The 24,945-nt window shown below is 48.8% G+C and overlaps 2 non-coding genes across 2 annotated transcripts; both read left to right on the top strand.

Moving 5' to 3' along the window:
- The first annotated feature begins 455 nt into the window (after positions 1-455).
- On the top strand, positions 456-621 carry LOC135032628 (U1 spliceosomal RNA). Its single transcript, XR_010228121.1, has one exon. It is a non-coding gene; the product is annotated as a U1 spliceosomal RNA (small nuclear RNA).
- Positions 622-20,659: 20,038 nt separating this feature from the next.
- LOC135032635 (U1 spliceosomal RNA) lies at positions 20,660-20,823 on the top strand. Its single transcript, XR_010228127.1, has one exon. It is a non-coding gene; the product is annotated as a U1 spliceosomal RNA (small nuclear RNA).
- The last annotated feature ends 4,122 nt before the right edge of the window (positions 20,824-24,945 follow it).

Here is a 24,945-nt window from a genome sequence, read left to right on the forward strand (position 1 = left end):
GTCCAGCTGCTGCAAGAAATCAGCTTGAATGCTTCAGGGGCTGGGGCATGGCCAACATGAGCCCCACACTGATGGGGGTGTATAAAGCGATCTAGGGGTCATCCAAGCGCAACCCCACAAAGGCCGCCATGCCCTGCGTGACCATTTTCTCTTTTCATATGCAGACGAGGGTTGCAGCCAACTATACCCATTGCTTGGATGACATCACCATATGCGAATCCATCTGCTGCAGGCCTTCCCCCAGGAATGCTTGCACTAGTTGTTGCATTTGGTTTGTTGTTTGGGGGGTGCTTCAGTATTAGGCAGCCTTCTGCCCTCACACATTCGTCTGAAAATGTGTTCTCCCTGCAGTTGTTGTCCCCAGATGAGAGTTCCCTTGTGCTGCCTCAGTTGAATCTCCTTTACTTGACGGAGGTGTGCCTGAGCAGCGGCCCTCCCCAGCCCTATCTCAAATCATACTTATTTTGCTTAGGTGATACCATGGTCATGAAGATTGTTTTCCCAGGGTGAGGTTCATTCATTGCATTCTGGGTATGCTGACCTCTGTGATTTCCCCAAATGTGGGAATCTCGACTGCATAATTTGTGGTAGGGGGGGGGACTGCATTTGTGCTTTCCCCTGGTTGGCTCTGGTATAATTTAGATCTCATTGTCTCAGGTCTCTCTCCAGCCTAGTTTGCTGTCTGTTTCCACTTCTCTTTTCTTGAGCCCCTCCCTTCTATGCCCTTGCGCACTATCCTGACTTCTCCCGTCTGCTTACTTTGTGCCTTCCAACGCACAATGCGAACTACAGGTGGTGTTGCAGGGCCCACACCCTTTTATTTGCCTTACAGAGCAGCTCTGGAGCTGTTACAGTGCCCAGCTGCTGCAAGAAATCAGCTTGAATGCTTCAGGGGCTGGGGCATGGCCAACATGAGCCCCACACCAAAGGAGGGTGGGGGGTGTTCAATGCGAACTAGGGGTCATCCAAGCGCCCCTTTTCTCTTTTCATATGCAGATGAGGGTTCCAGCCAACTTTGGCCCACTGCTTGGATGACATCACCGTATGCAAATCCGTCTGCTGCAGACCTTTCCCCAGGAATGCTTGTACTAGTTGTTGCATATGGTTTGATGTTTGAGGGTGCTTCAGTATTAGGCAGCCTTCCGCCCTCTCATTTTCATCTGAAAAGATGTGGTCTCCCTGCAGTTGTTGTCCCCAGACAAGAGTTCCCTTGTGCTTCCTCAGTTGAATCTCCTTAACTTGACGGGGGTGTGCTCGAGCAGCCGCCCTCCACAGCCCTATCCCAACACATGCTTTACTTGCGTATGAGATCTCTTGATCATGAAGATAGTTCTCACAGGGTGAGGTTCATCCATTACATTTTAAAGTAGGAAGGTACAAATTACATATTCAAATTACATATATGTGCTGGATTCAAATGTTTTCCCCCCTTCCTTTCTCAATTGTGCCCATCAGCAGCTATTCTAATGTTGCTGCCAATTGGTGTGACACATTCATTTCTTCTGTGGGGTACACTGGACTCCACAAGGATTCACATTGGGGTGTAGAGTAGGATCTTGATCTGAGGCACCAACAGGCTCAAAGCTTTTGACTGTTCCCAAGATGCTCAGCGCCCCCTGCTCTATAACCTCGCTTCCATGAACAGGGAGCTCAGTTTGTAGTTGGTGCCTTCAGTAGCAGGCCACTTAACAGGGGGCTGCCTCAGGCAGCCTATTCTTAGCTATTAATTTTGACAAGAAAAGAAGAACTTTTTTTTATAAGAATCTACAAGGGCTGCAGCAGGTTAGGTCTAATAGACATCTTTACTGCAGCTCCATCACTCCCAGCGGCGCATTATACTCCCGTGCCCTGGTTGCTGGGTCACTGCAGCGGAGGCTCCGGTTTCTTCCTAAGGTCAGTCACACACACACCGCCCTCCGGGATCACGAGGCCGCTGATGAAGGGGAGGTAAGGGACTTCTGTGCCCACACTATACCGTGATCCAGCGTGGCTGTAGGGGGTGGGCCATGTGCGCACTGGCGTGGACACTGATTACTGGGCAGCCGCTCCACTAGCCACCAGGGACAGTTAAGGAGCACAGCTCTGGGGGGGTTTTCTCTTATATTAACCCCATTTTGTACTACCCGCAGTGCATTGTGATAGGTAATAGAGCCTGATTCAGGTTGGATTGCAATCGCAATAAGCAATCCAACTGCAAAAATTGCTAAGAGCATACGCATGCGCCTGCATTTTCTGCGGCACCCCGCAGATAATGCGATCACTTCTGATTGTCAATCGGTGCTGGGGGGGGGGGGTCAGCAACAATCCATTTCCAAGTCGGAGATGGAGCGGTGCATGGGCAGGGCTACAAAATGGGGTCGGCAACAGAGAAACAGGAGGCGTGGTCAGAGCTGCTGCATGACATCACATGCAGCAGCTGCGATCACAAAAATGGTGGCGGCTTCCTGCGCACACATACAGTCTGCACCAACAGGAGGCTAACCCATTTTTTATGATCACGCTGAACTGCGCTGAGACTGCAATTTCAGCGTGGTCAAGAAGGGAGGCGGCATGCTGGGTGGCCCCAGCATGCGAACCAAAGGATTGCAAATTCTGTTACTTAGCAGAATTTGCAATCCTTACTGAATTAGGCCCATTGATTACAAAATGTATTTGTAAATATTTGAAGTTTTTCTTCAGGGACTAACACAAAAGATGCTTGGGGCTACTAACACATGGGTAAGCCACGAAAAGCTTCCCATGGGTCAGTGGCATCACAACGGGGTTGCGGCCCACACCCGAGTGTCACCCGCCAAGGGGGGTGACACCAAAGTGCCGGCTCCTCTTCAGTGACAGAATATGGGTGTTTCACTGTAACATTACGTGCAACACCCAGTTTCTGTCACTGTGCAGGAGCCAGCACCACTCACACACTAGTCCCCGGGTGCAGCACTCAACCCCCGGGATACCCGGAGCAACAAAATGGAGATTCAGGAAAACAGGCCACACCCCTACCTATGAGACCATGCCTCCTTTTTACCGTTGCGCTGCTTATCTGCGCGCACTGCATTACAATCTCCCTCGTTGCCTCTCTGGGTGTCACCAATGATAGTGACACCTTTGCCATGCTTGTAGCAGCTGGTCCTAAGATCTACGCCTCCAGCCCTGAGTGTTTGCCCTTGTGACTTGTTGATCATCATAGCGAAGCAGATTCTTACAGAAAACTGCAGGGGCTTAGATTGAAAAGAAAAACATTGACGAACCCATCATTTCAGCAACAGGGTCTGCCACACGGCTGACTGAAATGACTGGTTGGTTTGGGCCCCCACCAAAAAAGAAGCAATCAATCTCTCCTTGCACAAACTGGCTCTACAGAGGCAAGATGTCCACCTCATCATCCTCCGATTCCTCAACCCTTTCACTGTGTACATCGCCCCCCTCACATATTATTAATTCGTCCCCACTGGAATCCACCATCTCAGATCCCTGTGTACTTTCTGGAGGTAATTGCTGGTAAATGTCTCCACGGAGGAATTGATTATAATTCATTTTGATGATCATCATCTTCTCCACATTTTCTGGAAGTAACCTCGTACGCCGATTGCTGACAAGGTGAGCGGCTGCACTAAACACTCTTTTGGAGTACACACTGGAGGGAGGGCAACTTAGGTAGAATAAAGCCAGTTTGTGCAAGGGCCTCCAAATTGCCTCTTTTTCCTGCCAGTATACATACGGACTGTCTGACGTGCCTACCTGGATGCGGTCACTCATATAATCCTCCACCATTCTTTCAAAGGTGACAGAATCATATGTAGTGACAGTAGACGACATGTCAGTAATCGTTGCCAGGTCCTTCAGTCCGGACCAGATGTCAGCACTCACTCCAAACTGCCCTGCATCACCGCCAGCGGGTGGGCTCGGAATTCTTAGCCTTTTCCTTGCACCCCCAGTTGCCGGAGAATGTGAAGGAGGAGCTGTTGACGGGTCACGTTCCGCTTGACTTGACAATTTTCTCACCAGCAGGTCTTTGAACCTCTGCAGACTTGTGTCTGCCGGAAAGAGAGATACAATGTAGGTTTTAAATCTAGGATCGAGCACGGTGGCCAAAATGTATTGCTCTGATTTCAATAGATTGAATCCTGGTTAAGCGAATTAAGGGCTCCATCCACAAGTCCCACATGCCTAGCGGAATCACTCTGTTTTAGCTCCTCCTTCAATGTCTCCAGCTTCTTCTGCAAAAGCCTGATGAGGGGAATGACCTGATTCAGGCTGGCAGTGTCTGAACTGACTTCATGTGTGGCAAGTTCAAAGGGTTGCAGAACCTTACACAACGTTGAAATCATTCTCCACTGCGCTTGAGTCAGGTGCATTCCCCCTCCTTTGTCTATATCGTGGGTAGATGTATAGGCTTGAATGGCCTTTTGCTGCTCCTCCATCCTCTGAAGCATATAGAGGGTTGAATTCCACCTCGTTACCACCTCTTGCTTCAGAGGATGGCAGGGCAGGTTCAGGAATGTTTGGTGGTGCTCCAGTCTTCGGCACGCGGTGGCTGAATGCAGAAAGTGGCCCGCAATTCTTCGGGCCACCGACAGCATCTCTTGCACGCCCCTGTCGTTTTTTTAAATAATTCTGCACCACCAAATTCAATGTATGTGCAAAACATGGGACGTGCTGGAATTTGCCCAGATGTAATGCACGCACAATATTGGTGGCATTGTCCGATGTCACAAATCCCCAGGAGAGTCCAATTGGGGTAAGCCATTCTGCGATGATGTTCCTCAGTTTCCGTAAGAGGTTGTCAGCTGTATGCCTCTTATGGAAAGCGGTGGTACAAAGCGTAGTCTGCCTAGGAACGAGTTGGCATTTGTGAGATGCTGCTACTGGTGCCGCCGCTGCTGTTCTTGCTGCGGGAGGCAATACATCTACCCAGTGGGCTGTCACAGTCATATAGTCCTGAGTCTGCCCTGCTCCACTTAACCACGGACATGTGGACTAGTGGACCTTGGGTACAACTGCATTTTTTAGGACACTGGTGACTCTTTTTCTGAGGTCTGTGTACATTTTCGGTATCGCCTGCCTAGAGAAATGGAACCTAGATGGCATTTGGTACCGGGGACACAGTACCTCAATCAAGTCTCTAGTTGCCTCTGAATTAACGATGGATACCGGAACCACGTTTCTCAGCACCCAGGCTGACAAGACCTGAGTTATCCGCTTTGCAGCAGGATGACTGCTGTGATATTTCATCTTCCTCACAAAGGACTGTTGGACAGTCAATTGCCTACTGGAAGTAGTACAAGTGGTCTTCCGACTTCCCCTCTGGGATGACGATCGACTCCCAGCAGCAACAACAGCAGCGCCAGCAGCAGTAGGCGTTACACTCAAGGATGCATCGGAGGAATCCCAGGCAGGAGAGGACTCGTCAGACTTGCCAGTGACATGGCCTGCAGGACTATTGGCTTTCCTGTCTAAGGAGGAAATTGACACTGAGGGAGTTGGTGGTGTGGTTTGCAGGAGCTTGGTTACAAGAGGAAGGGATTTAGTGGTCAGTGGACTGCTTCCGCTGTCATCCAAAGTTTTTGAACTTGTCACTGACTTATGATTAATGCGCTGCAGGTGACGTATAAGGGAGGATGTTCTGAGGTGGTTAACGTCCTTACCCCTACTTATTACAGCTTGACAAAGGCAACACATGGCTTGACACCTGTTGTCCGCATTTGTGTACAGGATGCATACCTTCATGTCCCCATTTATCCATCTCATCAGGCGTACCTCAGATTTGCGGTACAGGACTGTCATTGCCAATTTCAGACGTTGCTGTTTGGTCTCTCCACGGCCCAGAGAATTTTCACCAAGGTAATGGCGGAAATGATGGTTCTCCTGCGTAAACAAGGTGTCACAATTATCCCGTACTTGGGCGATCTCATAAAAGCGAGATCAAGAGAGCAGTTGCTGAACAGCAGGGCAGGCTGTCTGCCGTTATGTGAAAAAAATGTACGCTGTCTGCCGCTATGTGTAAGCGTGAAGGTATGCATCCTGTACACAAATGCGGACAACAGGTGTCAAGCCGTGTGTTGCCTTTGTCAAGCTGTAATAAGTAGGGATAAGGACGTTAACCACCTCGGAACATCCTCCCTTATACGACACCTGCAGCGCATTCATCATAAGTCAGTGACAAGTTCAAAAACTTTGGATGACAGCGGAAGCAGTCCACTGACCACTAAATCCCTTCCTCTTGTAACCAAGCTCCTGCAAACCACACCACCAACTCCCTCAGTGTCAATTTCCTCCTTAGACAGGAGAGCCAATAGTCCTGCAGGCCATGTCACTGGCAAGTCTGACGAGTCCTCTCCTGCCTGGGATTCCTCCGATGCATCCTTGAGTGTAACGCCTACTGCTGCTGGCGCTGCTGTTGTTGCTGCTGGGAGTCGATCGTCATCCCAGAGGGGAAGTCGGAAGACCACTTGTACTACTTCCAGTAAGCAATTGACTGTCCAACAGTCCTTTGCGAGGAAGATGAAATATCACAGCAGTCATCCTGCTGCAAAGCGGATAACTCAGGTCTTGTCAGCCTGGGTGGTGAGAAACGTGGTTCCGGTATCCATCGTTAATTTACAGGCAACTAGAGACTTGATTGAGGTACTGTGTCCCCGGTACCAAATACCCTCTAGGTTCCATTTCTCTAGGCAGGCGATACTGAAAATGTCCACTTGTCTGTGGTTAAGTGGAGCAGGGCAGACTCAGGACTATATGACTGTGACAGCCCACTGGGTAGATGTATTGCCCCCCGCAGCAAGAACAGCAGCGGCGGCACCAGTAGCAGCATCTCGCAATTGCCAACTCGTTCCTAGGCAGGCTACGCTTTGTATCACCGCTTTCCATAAGAGGCACACAGCTGACAACCTCTTACGGAAACTGAGGAACATCATCGCAGAATGGCTTACCCCAATTGGACTCTCCTGGGGATTTGTGACATCGGACAACGCCACCAATATTGTGCGTGCATTACATCTGGGCAAATTCCAGCACGTCCCATGTTTTGCACATACATTTAATTTGGTGGTGCAGAATTATTTAAAAAACAACAGGGGCGTGCAAGAGATGCTGTCGGTGGCCCGAAGAATTGCGGGCCACTTTCTGCCTTCAGCCACCGCATGTCGAAGACTGGAGCACCACCAAACATTCCTGAACCTGTCCTGCCATCATCTGAAGCAAGAGGTGGTAACGAGGTGGAATTCAACCCTCTATATGCTTCAGAGGATGGAGGAGCAGCAAAAGGCCATTCAAGCCTATACATCTGCCCACTAAATAGGCAAAGGAGGGGGAATGCACCTTACTCAAGCGCAGTGGAGAATGATTTCAACGTTGTGCAAGGTTCTGCAACCCTTTGAACTTGCCACACGTGAAGTCAGTTCAGACACTGCCAGCCTGAGTCAGGTCATTCCCCTCATCAGGCTTTTGCAGAAGAAGCTGGAGACATTGAAGGAGGAGCTAAAACAGAGCGATTCCACTAGGCATGTGGGACTTGTGGATGGAGCCCTTAATTCACTTAACCAGGATTCAATCTGTTGAAATCAGAGCACTACATTTTGGCCACCGTGCTCGATCCTAGATTTAAAACCTACATTGTATCTCTCTTTCCGGCAGACACAAGTCTGCAGAGGTTCAAAGACCTGCTGGTGAGAAAATTGTCAAGTCAAGCGGAACGTGACCCGTCAACAGCTCCTCCTTCACATTCTCCCGCAAGTGGGGGTGCGAGGAAAAGGCTAAGAATTCCGAGCCCACCCACTGGCGGTGATGCAGGGCAGTCTGGAGTGAGTGCTGACATCTGGTCCGGACTGAAGGACCTGGCAACGATTACTGACATGTCGTCTACTGTCACTGCATATGATTCTGTCACCTTTGAAAGAATGGTGGAGAATTATATGAGTGACTGCATCCAGGTAGGCACGTCAGTATGTATACTGGCAGGAAAAAGAGGCAATTTGGAGGCCCTTGCACAAAATGGCTTTATTCTACCTAAGTTGCCCTCCCTCCAGTGTGTACTCCAAAAGAGTGTTTAGTGCAGCCGCTCACCTTGTCAGCAATCGGCGTACGAGGTTACTTCCAGAAAATGTGGAGAAGATGATGATCATCAAAATGAATTATAATCAATTCCTCCGTGGAGACATTCACCAGCAATTGCCTCCAGAAAGTACACAGGGATCTGAGATGGTGGATTCCAGTGGGGACGAATTAATAATCTGTGAGGAGGGGGATGTACACAGTGAAAGGGGTGAGGAATCGGAGGATGATGAGGTGGACATCTTGCCTCTGTAGAGCCAGTTTGTGCAAGGAGAGATTGATTGATTGATTCTTTTTTGATGGGGGCACAAACCAACCAGTCATTTCAGTCAGTCGTGTGGCAGACCCTGTCGCTGAAATGATGGGTTCATCAATGTTTTTCTTTTCAATCTAAGCCCCTGCAGTTTTCTGTAAGCATCTGCTTCGCTATGATGATCAACAAGTCACATGGGCAAACACTCAGGGCTGGAGGCGTAGATCTTAGGACCAGCTGCTACAAGCATGGCAGAGGTGTCACTATCACTGGTGACACCCAGAGAGGTGGCGAAGGAGATTGTAATGCAGTGCGCGCAGATAAGCAGCGCAATGGTAAAAAGGAGGCATGGTCTCATAGGTAGGGGCGTGGCCTGAATCACCATTTTGTTGCTCCGGGTATCCCGGGGGTTGGGGGCTGCACCCGGGGACTAGTGTGTGAGTGGTGTTGGCTCCTGCACAGTGACAGAAACTGGGTGTTGCACGTAATGTCACAGTGAAACACCCATATTCTGTCACTGAAGAAGAGCCGGCACTTTGGTGTCACCCCCCTTGGCGGGTGACACTCGGGTGTGTGCCGCAACCCTGTTGTGATGCCACTGACCCATGGGAAGCTTTACGTGGCTTACCCATGTGTTAGTAGCCCCAAGCATCTTTTGTGTTAGTCCCTGAAGAAAAACTTCAAATATTGTTTACAATTTTGTAATCAATGGGCCTAATTCAGTAAGGATTGCAAATTCTGCTAAGTAACAGAATTTGCAATCCTTTGGTTCGCATGCTGGGGCCACCCATCACAGGGCATGGCCACCCAGCATGCCGCCTCCCTTCTTGACCACGCTGAAATTGCAGTCTCAGTGCAGTTCAGCGTGATCATAAAAAATGGGTTAGCCTCCTGTTGGTGCAGACTGTACGTGTGCGCAGGAAGCCGCCACCATTTTTGTGATCGCAGCGGCTGCATGTGATGTCATGCAGCCGCTCTGACCACGCCTCCTGTTTCTCCGTTGCCGACCCCATTTTGTAGCCCTGCCCCTGCACCGCTCCATCTCCGACTTTGAAATGGATTGTTGCTGACCCCCCCCCCCCCCCCGCACCGATTGACAGTCAGAGGTGATCGCATTATCTGCGGGGTGCCACAGAAAATGCAGGCGCATGCGTATGCTCTTAGCAATTTTTGCAGTTGGATTGCTTATTGCGATTACAATCCAACCTGAATCAGGCTCTATTACCTATCACAATGCACTGCAGGTAGTACAAAATGGGGTTAATATAGGAGAAAAACCCCCAGAGCTGTGCTCCTTAACTGTCCCTGGTGGCTAGTGGAGCAGCTGCCCAGTAATCAGTGTCCACGCCAGTGCGCACACGGCCCGCCCCCTACAGCCACGCTGGATCTCGGTATAGTGTGGGCACAGAAGCCCCTTACCTCCCTTTCATCAGCGGCCTCATGATCCCGGAGGGCGGTGTGTGTGTGACTGACCTTAGGAAGAAACCGGAGCCTCCGCTGCAGTGACCCAGCAACCAGGGCACGGGAGTATACTGCGCCGCTGGGAGTGATGGAGCTGCAGTAAAGATGTCTATTAGACCTAGCCTGCTGCAGCCCTTGTAGATTCTTATAAAAAAAGTTCTTCTTTTCTTGTCAAAATTAATAGCTAAGAATAGGCTGCCTGAGGCAGCCCCCCTGTTAAGTGGCCTGCTACTGAAGGCACCAACTACAAACTGAGCTCCCTGTTCATGGAAGCGAGGTTATAGAGCAGGGGGCGCTGAGCATCTTGGGAACAGTCAAAAGCTTTGAGCCTGTTGGTGCCTCAGATCAAGATCCTACTCTACACCCCAATGTGAATCCTTGTGGAGTCCAGTGTACCCCACAGAAGAAATTAATGTGTCACACCCATTGGCAGCAACATTAGAATAGCTGCTGATGGGCACAATTGAGAAAGGAAGGGGGGAAAACATTTGAATCCAGCACATATATGTAATTTGAATATGTAATTTGTACCTTCCTACTTTAAAATGTAATGGATGAACCTCACCCTGTGAGAACTATCTTTATGATCAAGAGATCTCATATGCAAGATAAGTATGTGTTGGCAGAGGCGCTCACTGGGCAGAGATGCTGATCGCATCTCTGGCATGTGCCGGTGCACTGCGGCACCAGCACACACACACACTTCAGACCTGATCTCCTGTTGTGTGAATATGCACAGCAGAGATCAGGTCTGAATTAGGCCCTATATACAGCTGTCAGTAAGGCAGGGATCTGCTGCTGCCAGTGAGGCAGGGATCTGCTGCTGCCAGTGAGGCAGGGATCTGCTGCTGCCAGTGAGGCAGGGATGTGCTGCTGTCAGTGAAGCAGTGATCTGCTGCTGTCAGTGAGGCAGTGATCTGCTGCTGTCAGTAAGGCAGGGATGTGCTGCTATAAGTGAGGCAGGTATGTGCTGCTGTCAATGAGGCAGGGATGTGCTGCTGTCAGTGAAGCAGGGATGTGCTGCTGTCAGCAAGGCAGTGATCTGCTGCCCACTATCTCCCTATCACCCCTGCCTGAGTCACACACTTTCCCTGTCACCCCTGCCCCAGTTACCCACTATCTCCCAGTCAACGCTGCCTCAGTTAACCACTATACCTGCGACCCCTGCCTCAGTCACCCACTATACCAGTCACCCCTGCTTTAGTCACCCACTATCTCTGTCACCCCTTCCTCAGTCAACCACTATCTCCATATCACCCCTGCCTCAGTCACCCACTATCCCTGTCACCCCTGCCTCAGTCTCCTACTGTCCCTGTCACCCCTGCCACAGTCATCCACTATATCCCTATCACCCCTGCCTTAGTCACTGACTATCTCCCAGTCACCCCGGCCTCAGTCACCCACTATCTCCCACTCATACATGCTTCAGTCACCCACTATCTCCCAGTCATCCCTGCCTCAGTCACCTACTGACACCAGTGCAGACATTTCTGCTGCGGCCTCTCCACTCTCCAGCGTGAACGTCCTGACGACTGAGGAAATCCGCTTCCCAGTTGAGGACTCCGGGAATGAACACTGCCGATATTGCTGGCAGATAACGTTCTACCCAACTGAGGATTTTTGATACTTCCAGCTTTGCTATGCAATTTCGAGTGCCGCCTTGATGATTTGTGTACACTACCGTGGTGGCGTTGTCCGATTGTACTTGAACAGGCCTGTTCTGTACTAGAGGCAGGGCCAGTGTCAATGAATTGAACACTGCCTGCAATTCCAGAATGTTTATCGGGAGGAGAGATTCCTCCCTGGTCCACCGATGGTGAAGGGTCGTCATCACGGCCATGACCTTGGTGAATTTCCGAGGTGCCGTGGCCAAACCAGAAGGCAGGACCTGAAATCCAAAAACTAACCAGGCACAACACTGCTTAGCTTCCAACATCAGATGAGATTGGACATATCCAGTGTGATGCGGCTGTAGATGATTTTTGCTGTTTCTAACTTCTACTTCTAACTACTGGTACATCAATGAATAAGTTTCAAAATAGAATGCATCAAGAGAACGGTGTTGGTAGTATAAAACTACCTACAGCACCTGATATTCCCAGGTGGTCTCACATCCAAGAACAAACCAGGCCTAAAATCAGGTGATATTGGGCATATACAGTGTGGTGTGGCTGTAGATGAGCTTAGTGGTTTCTGTTAGAGTTCTTCTACTTCTAACTACTCGTACATAAATGAGTAAGCGGACGATTTATTAAACCTGGTGAAATGATAATTTGCATGGTGATAAAGTACCAGCCAATCAGCTCCTAATTGCCATGTCACAGGCTGGGTTTGAAAAATGACAGTTAGGAGCTGACTGGCTGGTACTTTATCACCTTGCACTTTATTAGTTCACCAGGCTTAATAGATCTGCCCCAATGTTTCAAAATGGAATGCATCAAGGCCCTCATTCCGAGTTGTTCGCTCGCAAGTGAATTTTAGCAGATTTGCTCATGCTAAGCCGCCGCCTACTGGGAGTGAATCTTAGCATCTTAAAATTGCGAACGATGTATTCGCAATATTGCGATTACACACCTCGTAGCAGTTTCAGAGTAGCTCCAGACTTACTCGGCATCTGCGATCAGTTCAGTGCTTGTCGTTCCTGGTTTGACGTCACAAACACACCCAGCGTTCACCCAGACACTCCCCCGTTTCTCCGGCCACTCCTGCGTTTTTTCCGGAAACGGTAGCGTTTTTTCCCACACGCCCATAAAACGGCCTGTTTCCGCCCAGTAACACCCATTTCCTGTCAATCACATTACGATCGCCAGAACGATGAAAAAGCCGTGAGTAAAATTACTAAGTGCATAGCAAATTTACTTGGCGCAGTCGCAGTGCGGACATTGCGCATGCGTATTAAGCGAAAAATCGCTGCGATACGAAGATTTTTACCGAGCGAACCACTCGGAATGAGGGCCCAAGAGAACGGTGTTAGTATTGTAAAAATACACACAGCTCCTGGTATTTCCTGGTGGTCTCCCATCGAAGTACTAAAACCAGGACCAACACTGCTCAGCTTCCATGATCAGGAGAGATTGGGCAAATCCAGTGTGCTGTGGCTGTAGATGAGCTGGTGGTTTTTATTACAGCTCTTCTACTTCTAACTTCTGGTACATAAAAGAATACATGTAAAAATTAAATGTACCAAGAAAATGGTGTTGGTAGTTTAAAAACACCTAAAGAATCTGATACTACCAAGCAGTCTCCCATCCATGTATTAACAAAGTCCAATACTGCTTTGCTTCAAAAATCAAATGAGATTGGGCATATCCAGTGTGGTGTGGCTTTAGATAAGCTTTGTGGTTTCTGTTAGAGCTCTTCTACTTCTAACTACTGGTACATTAATGAATATGTATAAGGTTGTAGTTTATCCAATATGCCTTTACTACCTTACCTTTCAACCCCCCCTCCCTCCCCTCTTCTCCTTATAGCTTCCTTAGTTCTCTCCTCCTCATGTGTGCGTTATTTGTTTTCTCATACGTCCTAGATGATGCTGGGGTCACATTAAGAACCATGGGGTATAGACGGGATCTGCAGGAGACATGGGCACTTTAAGACTTTCAAAGGGTGTGAACTGTCTCCTCCCTCTATGCCCCTCCTCCAGACTCCAGTTTTAGTATTGTGCGCAGTGATACTGGATGCACTACAGGGGAGCTCTACTGAGTTTCTCTGAAAAGACTTGTTAGTTTTTTTTATTTTCAGGGAGGCTGCTGGCAACAGTCTCCCTGCTTCGTGGGACTTAGGGGAGAGAAGTATGACCAACTTCTAGTGAGTTCAATGGCTCTGCTTCAGGCTGACAGAACACCATTAGCTCCTGAGGGTGCTGATCACTGGGTACGCCTTACAGAGCCAGAAGACAGGTGAGTAGCAGAAGAACAGAAGACTTCTTCTCCAGTGATGGCATTCTGAGGTACCGAGCAGCGAGCGGAACGCTGCGCGCCATGCTCCCACACAAACACAGGCACTGCAGGGTGCAGGGCACGGGGGGGGGGGCACCCTGGGCAGCATAAATTCCTCACAAAAGGCTGGAAAAAGTGGACATTAGTGCCTGGGCACTGTCCTTACCCCGCTAGCGTAATTAATTATTTCTGAGCGGGACAGATACGCGCCATTACAGTAGCGGGGCTTCTTCCTCACCTCACCAGAACATCTTTAGAGCATTACAAGTCTATCACTATAGAGTTTATTATTTCCCAGACTGTGTACTTTTGGCGCTGGATTGTGAGCTGAAAAATCCTCTGTGTCCCTCTGACAGATTTACTGACGGTCTGTCCCCCATAAGCCGATGTGTCTGTGGGTACTTGGTACATGTGTGTCAACATGTCGGTGGCTGAATGTTTTTCCCAAGAGGAAACTATATTAGGAATGCAGACATATGATGGTGGCCCTGTTGGCACCACCAATAACTGACTGGGTAAAAGTTTCAGTAATATCAGAGTAAGGTTGGATAAATCTGTGTCCCAGACACAGACGTAGAGAATAGATGTGATGTTCATGGCTATGTTTCTTTTCCCTCAGGCCCCGCGGGGTCGCAAAAATGTTATTTTGCCCAGTTACTACACACTGATACTGACACGGATACTGATTCCTATGTCGACCATAATGTTTCCTGATTAGATCCAATATTGGCAAGGAGCATTCAGTACATGATTGTGGATATTAAGGACATATTAAAATCACTGAAGACCCTGCTGTTCCTGACAAAGGGGTCTATATGTATGTATATATAGATATATAATGAAAGCTGATGTAACGTTCCTCCATCTCTGTTTGAGAAAGTCTGGGCCAGCTCGACAAGATGGTTTCAAATCCCCAAAAGGATTCTGGTTGTTTATTCATTTCCCGCCGCGGACAGAATAAAGTGGGAGTCACCCCCTGTTCTGCACGGGGCCCTGTCACAAATCCAGCGGATCGTATGCAGGAAGCTACATTATTTCTAGTTATGTAACCAAGGGTACATTACTTATACCTGCCATTACATGTGCATGGGTGAGTAGTAGTATTCAAGAATTGGTCGAATACCTTGTCATCCGATATAGATACCTTGGAGAGATGGGATACTCCTTACGTTGTATCATATCAAGGACACTGCAGCATACTTACGTGAGACTGCAAGGGATATAGGACTATTGAGTTCACGGGCCAATTTCATGGCAGTCTCGGATAGGAGGGCATTGTGGATTCACCAAGAGAATGCTGATGCTGACTCCAAGAAGAAAGGGAGTCTCTTCCCTATGAAGGTGAAGCGTTGTTTGGTGACTGCCTAGTTAATTTGATCTCGGCAGCTCCCGCAGGTAAGTCAACCTTCTTGCCCTATGTTCCCTCCCAACGGATGAAGACGCATCATTATCTGATGCAGTCATTTCGGCCCAATAGATATGCAAGAAGTTAAGATTCCCCTTTCTTTGCAGGTAGAGGAAGGAGAAGAGGGAAGAGGTCTGCATCCTCTTCAAGATCGCAGGAGCAGAGATCATCCTCTGCTTCTGCCAAATCCACCGCATGACGCTGGGGCTCTCTTGCAGGAGCCCGCACCAGTGGGGGCACGTCTAAAACTCTTCAGTCAGTTCTGGATTCATTCGGACATGGACTCGTGTGTTTTACAAATAGTGTCCCAAGGGTACAAACTGGGGTTTCAAGACGTTCCCCCTCACCGATTGTTCAAATCGGCTTTAGTCAGCAGGGAGAAGGTTTTTATTCAAGCCTCTTCGTGGTCCCTAAGCCGGACAGCTCAGTCAGACCAATCTGAAATCTGAATTAAATTTCAAGATGGAATCTCTCAGTGCAGTGATCTCCAGTCCAGAGGAAGGAGATTTCATGGTTTTGGTAGACATAAAGGATGCCTACTTACATGTTCCCATTTAGCCTCTGCATCAAGCTACCTGAGGTTTGCAATTCAGTATTGTCATTACCAATTTCAGACATTGCCGTTTGGTCTGTCCACGGCTCCGAGGATTTTAACCAGGGTGATCGCAAGCAAGGAGTAACAATTATCCCTTACTTGGATGATCTTTTGATAAAGGCGAAATCCAGGGACCAGTTAGTGCAAAACATTGCACTCTCCCTGACAGTTCTTCAACAACATAGTTGGCTCCTAAACATGCCAAAATCGCAGTTGGTCCCAATGACGCGGTTGTTGTTTTTGGGAGTGATACTGGACACAGAAGAGGTTTTCTTCCAGTGGAAAGGCTCTGGAGATCCAGAGTCTGGTCAAACAAATTCTGAAACCAGCAAGAGTGTTAATCCATCAATGCATTTGGTTGCTGGGTAAGATGGTTGCGGCCTACGAGCCCATTCAGTTTGGCTGGTTCCATGCCAGAGTGTTCCAGTTGGACCTGTTGGACAAGTGGTCCGGATCCCACCTACACACGCACCGGAGGATAATCCTGTCTTCCAAGACCAGAATCTCACTCCATTGGTGGCTGCACAGTTCTCACCTCCTAGAGGGGCGAAGGTTCGGGATCCAGGACTGGATCCTAGGGACCATGGATGCAACCCTCCGAGGCTGGGGAGCAGTCACACAGGGGGAAAACGTCCAAGGAAGATGGTCAAGTCGGGAAAGTTGTCTCCACATAAATGTTCTGGAGTTAAGGGCCATTTAATAACTGCAGACACAGTACGCACTGGGACGGGTGCCCAGCATCCTCTACGGACTAAGAGAAAAGGATTTACTGGTAGGTATTAAAATCCTATTTTCTCTAACGTCCTAGAGGATGCTGGGGACTCCGTAATGACCATGGGGATAGACGGCTCCGCAGGAGACATGGGCACTTTAAGAAAGACTTTAGTTCTGGGTGTGCACTGGCTCCTCCCTCTATGCCCCTCCTCCATACCTCAGTTTGATACTGTGCCCAGTGGAGACTGGGTGCTTTTCAGGAGCTCTCCTGAGCTTTCTGACAGAAAGTATTTTGTTAGGTTTTTAATTTTCAGGGAGCACTGCTGGCAACAGACTCCCTGCATCGAGGGACTGAGGGGAGAGAAGCAGCCCTACTCTCCGAGTTGCAAGGTCCTGCTTCTTAAGCTACTGGACACCATTAGCTCCAAAGGGATTAGCTCCAAAGGGATTGGTACGCAGGATCTCACCCTCGCCGTCCGTCCCAGAGCCGCGCCGCCGTCCCCCTCGCAGAGCCGGAAGATAGAAGCCGGGTGAGTATGAGAAGAAAAGAAGACTTCAGAGGCGGCAGAGGACTTCATGATCTTCATTGAGGTAACGCACAGCACTGCAGCTGTGCGCCATTGCTCCCATACACCTCACATACTCCGGTCACTGTAAGGGTGCAGGGCGCAGGGGGGGCGCCCTGGGCTGCAATATAAACCTCTTTTTGGCAGAAATATAACATATATACAGCTGGGCACTGTATATATGTATGAGCCCCCGCCAATTGTACAGTTTAAGCGGGACAGAAGCCCGCCGCCGAGGGGGCGGGGCTTCTCCCTCAGCACTCACCAGCGCCATTTTTTCTCCACAGCACCGCTGAGAGGAAGCTCCCCGGACTCTCCCCTGCTTATACCACGGTAGACAAGAGGGTTGAAAAGAGAGGGGGGCACATAATTTGGCGCAAATTACATACAGCAGCGCTACTGTGCAAACATTAAGTTACTGTGCTATTCCTGGGTTATATAGCGCTGGGGTATGTGCTGGCATACTCTCTCTCTGTCTCTCCAAAGGGCAGAGCCGGCCATAGGCATAGGCAAACTAGGCAATTGCCTAGGGCATTTGATATGCCTAGGGGCATCAGCAACTTCTGCTGATTAAAATGATATGCGGCATGCCTATATTCTGTGTGTAGCATTTCATATGCAGATACAGCCACAGTCTCACACAGTATATAGGCGTGCTGCATATCATTTTAATCAGCAGAAGCTGCGTGTGCATCCTAGCAACATAGCAATGCAAATAAGATGCATTTTAATAAAAAAAGGTGCCCCAACTTTAGCATTGAGGCAAGATTTATGAGGACACATCTGTATCCAAGCAGAGGCAGAGGTCACAGTGTTAGTGGCAGTGTGAGTGCTGTGTGCATGTGAGTGGGTTGATTGTGCAGTAGTGTTCGGAATATGAGTAAGGAGCATTATGTGTGTCATGTAATAATGCATTAATAATGTGCAACATATGTGTAAGGGGCACTATGTGTGTCATTATGTGTATAAGGGCATTAATAATGTGCGGCATATGTGTAAGGGACATTGGTGGTCATTCCGAGTTGTTCGCTCTGTAATTTTCTTCGCATCGCAGCGATTTTCCGCTAATTGCGCATGCGCAAGGGTGGTCATTCCGAGTTGTTCGCTCGGTAATTTTCTTCGCATCGCAGCGATTTTCCGCTAATTGCGCATGCGCAATGTTCGCTCTGCGACTGCGCAAAGTAAATTTGCTATGCAGTTAGGTATTTTACTCACGGCATTACGAGGTTTTTTCTTTGTTCTGCTGATCGTAGTGTGATTGACAGGAAGTGGGTGTTTCTGGGCGGAAACTGGCCGTTTTATGGGTGTGTGTGAAAAAACGCTGCCGTTTCTTGGTAAAACGCGGGAATGTCTGAAGAAACGTGGGAGTGTCTGGGCGAACGCTGGGTGTGTTTGTGACGTCAAACCAGGAACGAAACTGACTGAACTGATCACAGTTGTCGAGTAAGTCTGGAGCTACTCAGAAACTGCTGAGAAGTGTCTATTCGCAATTCTGCTAATCTTTCGTTCGCAATTTTGATAAGCTAAGATTCACTCCCAGTAGGCGGCGGCTTAACGTGTGCAATGCTGCTAAAAGCAGCTTGCGAGCTAACAACTCGGAATGAGGGCCATTATGTGTAAAAGGGCATTAATAAAGGTTGTCATAATGTGTAAGACGCATTATGTTTATAAGGACATTAATGATGTGTCTCATATGTGTAAGGGGCATTACTGTGTGGAATTATGTGTATAAATGCATTACTAATGTGTGGCATTATGTGTATAAGGTGCTCTAATATGTAGCGTTGCGTATAGAAAGGGCATTTACTGTGTCGTCTAATGTGAATAAAGAGCAATAGGGTGTGGTGTAATGTAAATAAGGAGCAATTCAGTGTGATGTAATGTGAATAAGGAGCACTACTGTGAGAAGTAACGTTTATAAGGTAAAGTGATACTACTGTGGGATGTAATGTGAATTATGGACACTATCGCGTGATCAAATGTGAATAAAATTGCAGTACTGTGTGGCGGAATTTTAATTGGGGGTACTATTGTGTGGACATGCCCATTGCCAGCAAAAACACACCCCTTTTTGGACTGTGCGCCAAATGTGCGAACTGTTCCTGTTTAAAATATAGGGGGTACAAACACCAAAATAAGTACTGTTATGGGTGAGGGTTGATGGTGCTGGGAAAGAGGTGCAAGGTCAGAGGCGGAACCAGCGGTGGTGCTAGGGGGCACCAGGCAAAATCTTGCCTAGGGCATCATATTGGTTAGGGCCAGCTCTGCCAAAGGGCCTTGTGGGGGAAATGTCTTCAGTAAAAGCATTCCCTGTGTGTGTGGTGTGTCGGTACGCGTGTGTCGACATGTCTGAGGAAGAAGGCTATATTAGAGAGGAGCGGGAGCAAATGAATGTGGTGTCTCCGCCGACACCTGATTGGATGGATATGTGGAGTGTTTTAAATGCTAGTGTAAACTCATTGCACAAAAGATTAGACAAGGCTGAAGCTTTGGGACAGTCAGGGTCTCAACCCATGCCTGATCCTATGTCGCAGGGACTGTCAGGGTCTCATAAGTGCCCACTATCCAAATTGTTGACACAGATACCGACACGGATTCTGACTCCAGTGTCGATTACGATGATGCAAAGTTACAGCCAAAATTGGCAAAATACATTTGATATATGATTATGGCAATAAAAGATGTTTTGCACATCACAGAGGAGCCCCCTATCCCTGACAAGAGGGTACATATGTACAAGGGAAAGAAGCCTGAGGTAACCTTTTCCCCTCACACGAGCTGAACGAGTTATGTGAAAAAGCTTGGGAATCTCCTGCTGATTTCCAAAAGGATTCTTATGGCGTATCCTTTCCCATCAACGGATAGGTTACGATGGGAATCCTCCCCTTGGGTGGACAAAGCATTAACACGCTTATCCAAGAAGTTAGCCCTCCCGTCCCAGGATACGGCTACCCTCAAAGAGTCTGCTGACCGCAAACAGGAGATTACCCTGAAGTCCATTTATACACATTCAGGTACCTTACTCAGACCGGCAATTGCGTCTGCCTGGGTGTGTATGTGTAGTGCTGTAGCGGCATGGACGGATACCCTAGATAAGGATACTATTTTATTGCCCCTGGGGCATATAAGAGATGCTGTCCTATATATGTGTGTATGCAAACTACAGGTGCTGCTGCATGGCTCACACCCTTTTACTTGTCTTGTAGAGCAACTCTGGAGCTGTTACTGGGTCCAGCTGCTGCAAGAAATCAGCTTGAATGCTTCAGGGGCTGGGGCATGGCCAACATGAGCCCCACACTGATGGGGGTGTATAAAGCGATCTAGGGGTCATCCAAGCGCAACCCCACAAAGGCCGCCATGCCCTGCGTGACCATTTTCTCTTTTCATATGCAGACGAGGGTTGCAGCCAACTATACCCATTGCTTGGATGACATCACCATATGCGAATCCATCTGCTGCAGGCCTTCCCCCAGGAATGCTTGCACTAGTTGTTGCATTTGGTTTGTTGTTTGGGGGGTGCTTCAGTATTAGGCAGCCTTCTGCCCTCACACATTCGTCTGAAAATGTGTTCTCCCTGCAGTTGTTGTCCCCAGATGAGAGTTCCCTTGTGCTGCCTCAGTTGAATCTCCTTTACTTGACGGAGGTGTGCCTGAGCAGCGGCCCTCCCCAGCCCTATCTCAAATCATACTTATTTTGCTTAGGTGATACCATGGTCATGAAGATTGTTTTCCCAGGGTGAGGTTCATTCATTGCATTCTGGGTATGCTGACCTCTGTGATTTCCCCAAATGTGGGAATCTCGACTGCATAATTTGTGGGGGGGGGGGGCTGCATTTGTGCTTTCCCCTAGTTGGCTCTGGTATAATTTAGATCTCATTGTCTCAGGTCTCTCTCCAGCCTAGTTTGCTGTCTGTTTCCACTTCTCTTTTCTTGAGCCCCTCCCTTCTATGCCCTTGCGCACTATCCTGACTTCTCCCGTCTGCTTACTTTGTGCCTTCCAACGCACAATGCGAACTACAGGTGGTGTTGCATGGCCCACACCCTTTTATTTGCCTTACAGAGCAGCTCTGGAGCTGTTACAGTGCCCAGCTGCTGCAAGAAATCAGCTTGAATGCTTCAGGGGCTGAGGCATGGCCAACATGAGCCCCACACCAAAGGAGGGTGGGGGGTGTTCAATGCGAACTAGGGGTCATCCAAGCGCCCCTTTTCTCTTTTCATATGCAGATGAGGGTTCCAGCCAACTTTGGCCCACTGCTTGGATGACATCACCGTATGCAAATCCGTCTGCTGCAGCCCTTTCCCCAGGAATGCTTGTACTAGTTGTTGCATATGGTTTGATGTTTGAGGGTGCTTCAGTATTAGGCAGCCTTACGCCCTCTCATTTTCATCTGAAAAGATGTGGTCTCCCTGCAGTTGTTGTCCCCAGACAAGAGTTCCCTTGTGCTTCCTCAGTTGAATCTCCTTAACTTGACGGGGGTGTGCTCGAGCAGCCGCCCTCCACAGCCCTATCCCAATACATGCTTTTCTTGCGTATGAGATCTCTTGATCATGAAGATAGTTCTCACAGGGTGAGGTTCATCCATTACATTTTAAAGTAGGAAGGTACAAATGACATATTCAAATTACATATATGTGCTGGATTCAAATGTTTTCCCCCCTTCCTTTCTCAATTGTGCCCATCAGCAGCTATTCTAATGTTGCTGCCAATGGGTGTGACACATTCATTTCTTCTGTGGGGTAAACTGGACTCCACAAGGATTCACATTGGGGTGTAGAGTAGGATCTTGATCTGAGGCACCAACAGGCTCAAAGCTTTTGACTGTTCCCAAGATGCTCAGCGCCCCCTGCTCTATAACCTCGCTTCCATGAACAGGGAGCTCAGTTTGTAGTTGGTGCCTTCAGTAGCAGGCCACTTAACAGGGGGCTGCCTCAGGCAGCCTATTCTTAGCTATTAATTTTGACAAGAAAAGAAGAACTTTTTTTAATAAGAATCTACAAGGGCTGCAGCAGGTTAGGTCTAATAGACATCTTTACTGCAGCTCCATCACTCCCAGCGGCGCAGTATACTCCCGTGCCCTGGTTGCTGGGTCACTGCAGCGGAGGCTCCGGTTTCTTCCTAAGGTCAGTCACACACACACCGCCCTCCGGGATCACGAGGCCGCTGATGAAAGGGAGGTAAGGGACTTCTGTGCCCACACTATACCGTGATCCAGCGTGGCTGTAGGGGGTGGGCCATGTGCGCACTGGCGTGGACACTGATTACTGGGCAGCCGCTCCACTAGCCACCAGGGACAGTTAAGGAGCACAGCTCTGGGGGGGTTTTCTCTTATATTAACCCCATTTTGTATTACCCGCAGTGCATTGTGATAGGTAATAGAGCCTGATTCAGGTTGGATTGCAATCGCAATAAGCAATCCAACTGCAAAAATTGCTAAGAGCATACGCATGCGCCTGCATTTTCTGCGGCACCCCGCAGATAATGCGATCGCTTCTGACTGTCAATCGGTGCTGGGGGGGGGGGGTCAGCAACAATCCATTTCCAAGTCGGAGATGGAGCGGTGCATGGGCAGGGCTACAAAATGGGGTCGGCAACGGAGAAACAGGAGGCGTGGTCAGAGCTGCTGCATGACATCACATACAGCAGCTGCGATCACAAAAATGGTGGCGGCTTCCTGCGCACACATACAGTCTGCACCAACAGGAGGCTAACCCATTTTTTATGATCACGCTGAACTGCGCTGAGACTGCAATTTCAGCGTGGTCAAGAAGGGAGGCGGCATGCTGGGTGGCCCCAGCATGCGAACCAAAGGATTGCAAATTCTGTAACTTAGCAGAATTTGCAATCCTTACTGAATTAGGCCCATTGATTACAAAATGTATTTGTAAATATTTGAAGTTTTTCTTCAGGGACTAACACAAAAGATGCTTGGGGCTACTAACACATGGGTAAGCCACGTAAAGCTTCCCATGGGTCAGTGGCATCACAACGGGGTTGCGGCCCACACCCGAGTGTCACCCGCCAAGGGGGGTGACACCAAAGTGCCGGCTCCTCTTCAGTGACAGAATATGGGCGTTTCACTGTAACATTACGTGCAACACCCAGTTTCTGTCACTGTGCAGGAGCCAGCACCACTCACACACTAGTCCCCGGGTGCAGCACTCAACCCCCGGGATACCCGGAGCAACAAAATGGAGATTCAGGAAAACAGGCCACACCCCTACCTATGAGACCATGCCTCCTTTTTACCGTTGCGCTGCTTATCTGCGCGCACTGCATTACAATCTCCCTCGCTGCCTCTCTGGGTGTCACCAATGATAGTGACACCTTTGCCATGCTTGTAGCAGCTGGTCCTAAGATCTACGCCTCCAGCCCTGAGTGTTTGCCCTTGTGACTTGTTGATCATCATAGCGAAGCAGATTCTTACAGAAAACTGCAGGGGCTTAGATTGAAAAGAAAAACATTGACGAACCCATCATTTCAGCAACAGGGTCTGCCACACGGCTGACTGAAATGACTGGTTGGTTTGGGCCCCCACCAAAAAAGAAGCAATCAATCTCTCCTTGCACAAACTGGCTCTACAGAGGCAAGATGTCCACCTCATCATCCTCCGATTCCTCACCCCTTTCACTGTGTACATCGCCCCCCTCACATATTATTAATTCGTCCCCACTGGAATCCACCATCTCAGATCCCTGTGTACTTTCTGGAGGCAATTGCTGGTAAATGTCTCCACGGAGGAATTGATTATAATTCATTTTGATGATCATCATCTTCTCCACATTTTCTGGAAGTAACCTCGTACGCCGATACTAGAAGGTAAAAGGACCCCAACACCACCCCCATGGCGACCCCCAGGTCGGGGTGTGTGTGTGAATGTAAGGCCCCCAGCAGAGAGAGCAGCAGCAGAAGTAGTGTCAGAGGGCGTAATCCAAGTTTCAGTAATGGCTAGTAGGTGTAGGGAGTTGGAAATGAAAAGGTCATGAGTGGGGACCAGTTTGTTATAAACAGATCTGGCATTCCAGAGGGCACAGGATAGGGGGTATGAGTTTGTGGGAGAGATGTGAATTAGATTTTCAGGGTTGCTGTAGTGATGAGGTGGGATTAACTTTGAGGGCAGGGATGATGAGAGAGTAGTGATGGTACGGGTGCCTGAGCTAGGAGGGGAAACTGCAGGAGGTGGGCAGGGAGGGAGGTCAGTGTGATGTGGATGGGGGTGTGGGGAGGTGACAGGGAAGGGAGAGAGGGAGCAGGGCTGAGTTGTGGGGTAGCAGGACCATGGGGCAGAGGTGAATGAAAGTGGGGTAACAGGAAAGGTGGGGGAAGGAAACAGAGGGATGGAGGGGAGACAGAGGAGGGGAGAGAGGAGGAGGTGGAGGAGACTAGGGGGGAAGGCTAAAGATACATTATTAGGTAGACACTGAGTGATGTGGGAAGTATAAGAAAACCTTGACATAGTGTTAAGTAGGTAAATAGGTTGAGGGAAAGTGGAAGTAGGAGAGGAGACTGTAAGGCAATCCGAGCAGAAGAATTGCAGAAATGCAGGTGAGAAAAGCAGTGTAGGCTCAAGGGGTGTAGATTTAGTATGAAATGAGTCAAAAGCGTAGATAAAGTGGGTGCAGAAAAGTATTTGGAGTGTAAGAAATGAAAGGATTGTGAGAGGTTTAAGAAGCAATGGTAATTATGTTAGATGTTTTAAGTGTTTGCAGGTAAAATTGCATTGCATTGTGCTTAAAAAACAAAATTACAATAATACAGATACAGGCATTTGTAGGTGAAATGGATGGTTTATGAAATGTCCAAGTAAGGTAGTTCTGTGCTATGTAATCAGATGCAACAATCAGGAGGTGAGTGATCTGAGGAGTAAGTGACTAACATTTGTTATTAGTTCTTCAGTTTTCTTTGTTTTGTTAGATTGGTGTGCTTCTGTTTTCCTTCTTTTTCACTTCGATTGAACGCTGATTGAACACTGC

Source organism: Pseudophryne corroboree, unplaced genomic scaffold, assembly GCF_028390025.1.
Source record: "Pseudophryne corroboree isolate aPseCor3 unplaced genomic scaffold, aPseCor3.hap2 scaffold_550, whole genome shotgun sequence".
NCBI classification, from domain to species: Eukaryota; Metazoa; Chordata; class Amphibia; order Anura; family Myobatrachidae; genus Pseudophryne; species Pseudophryne corroboree.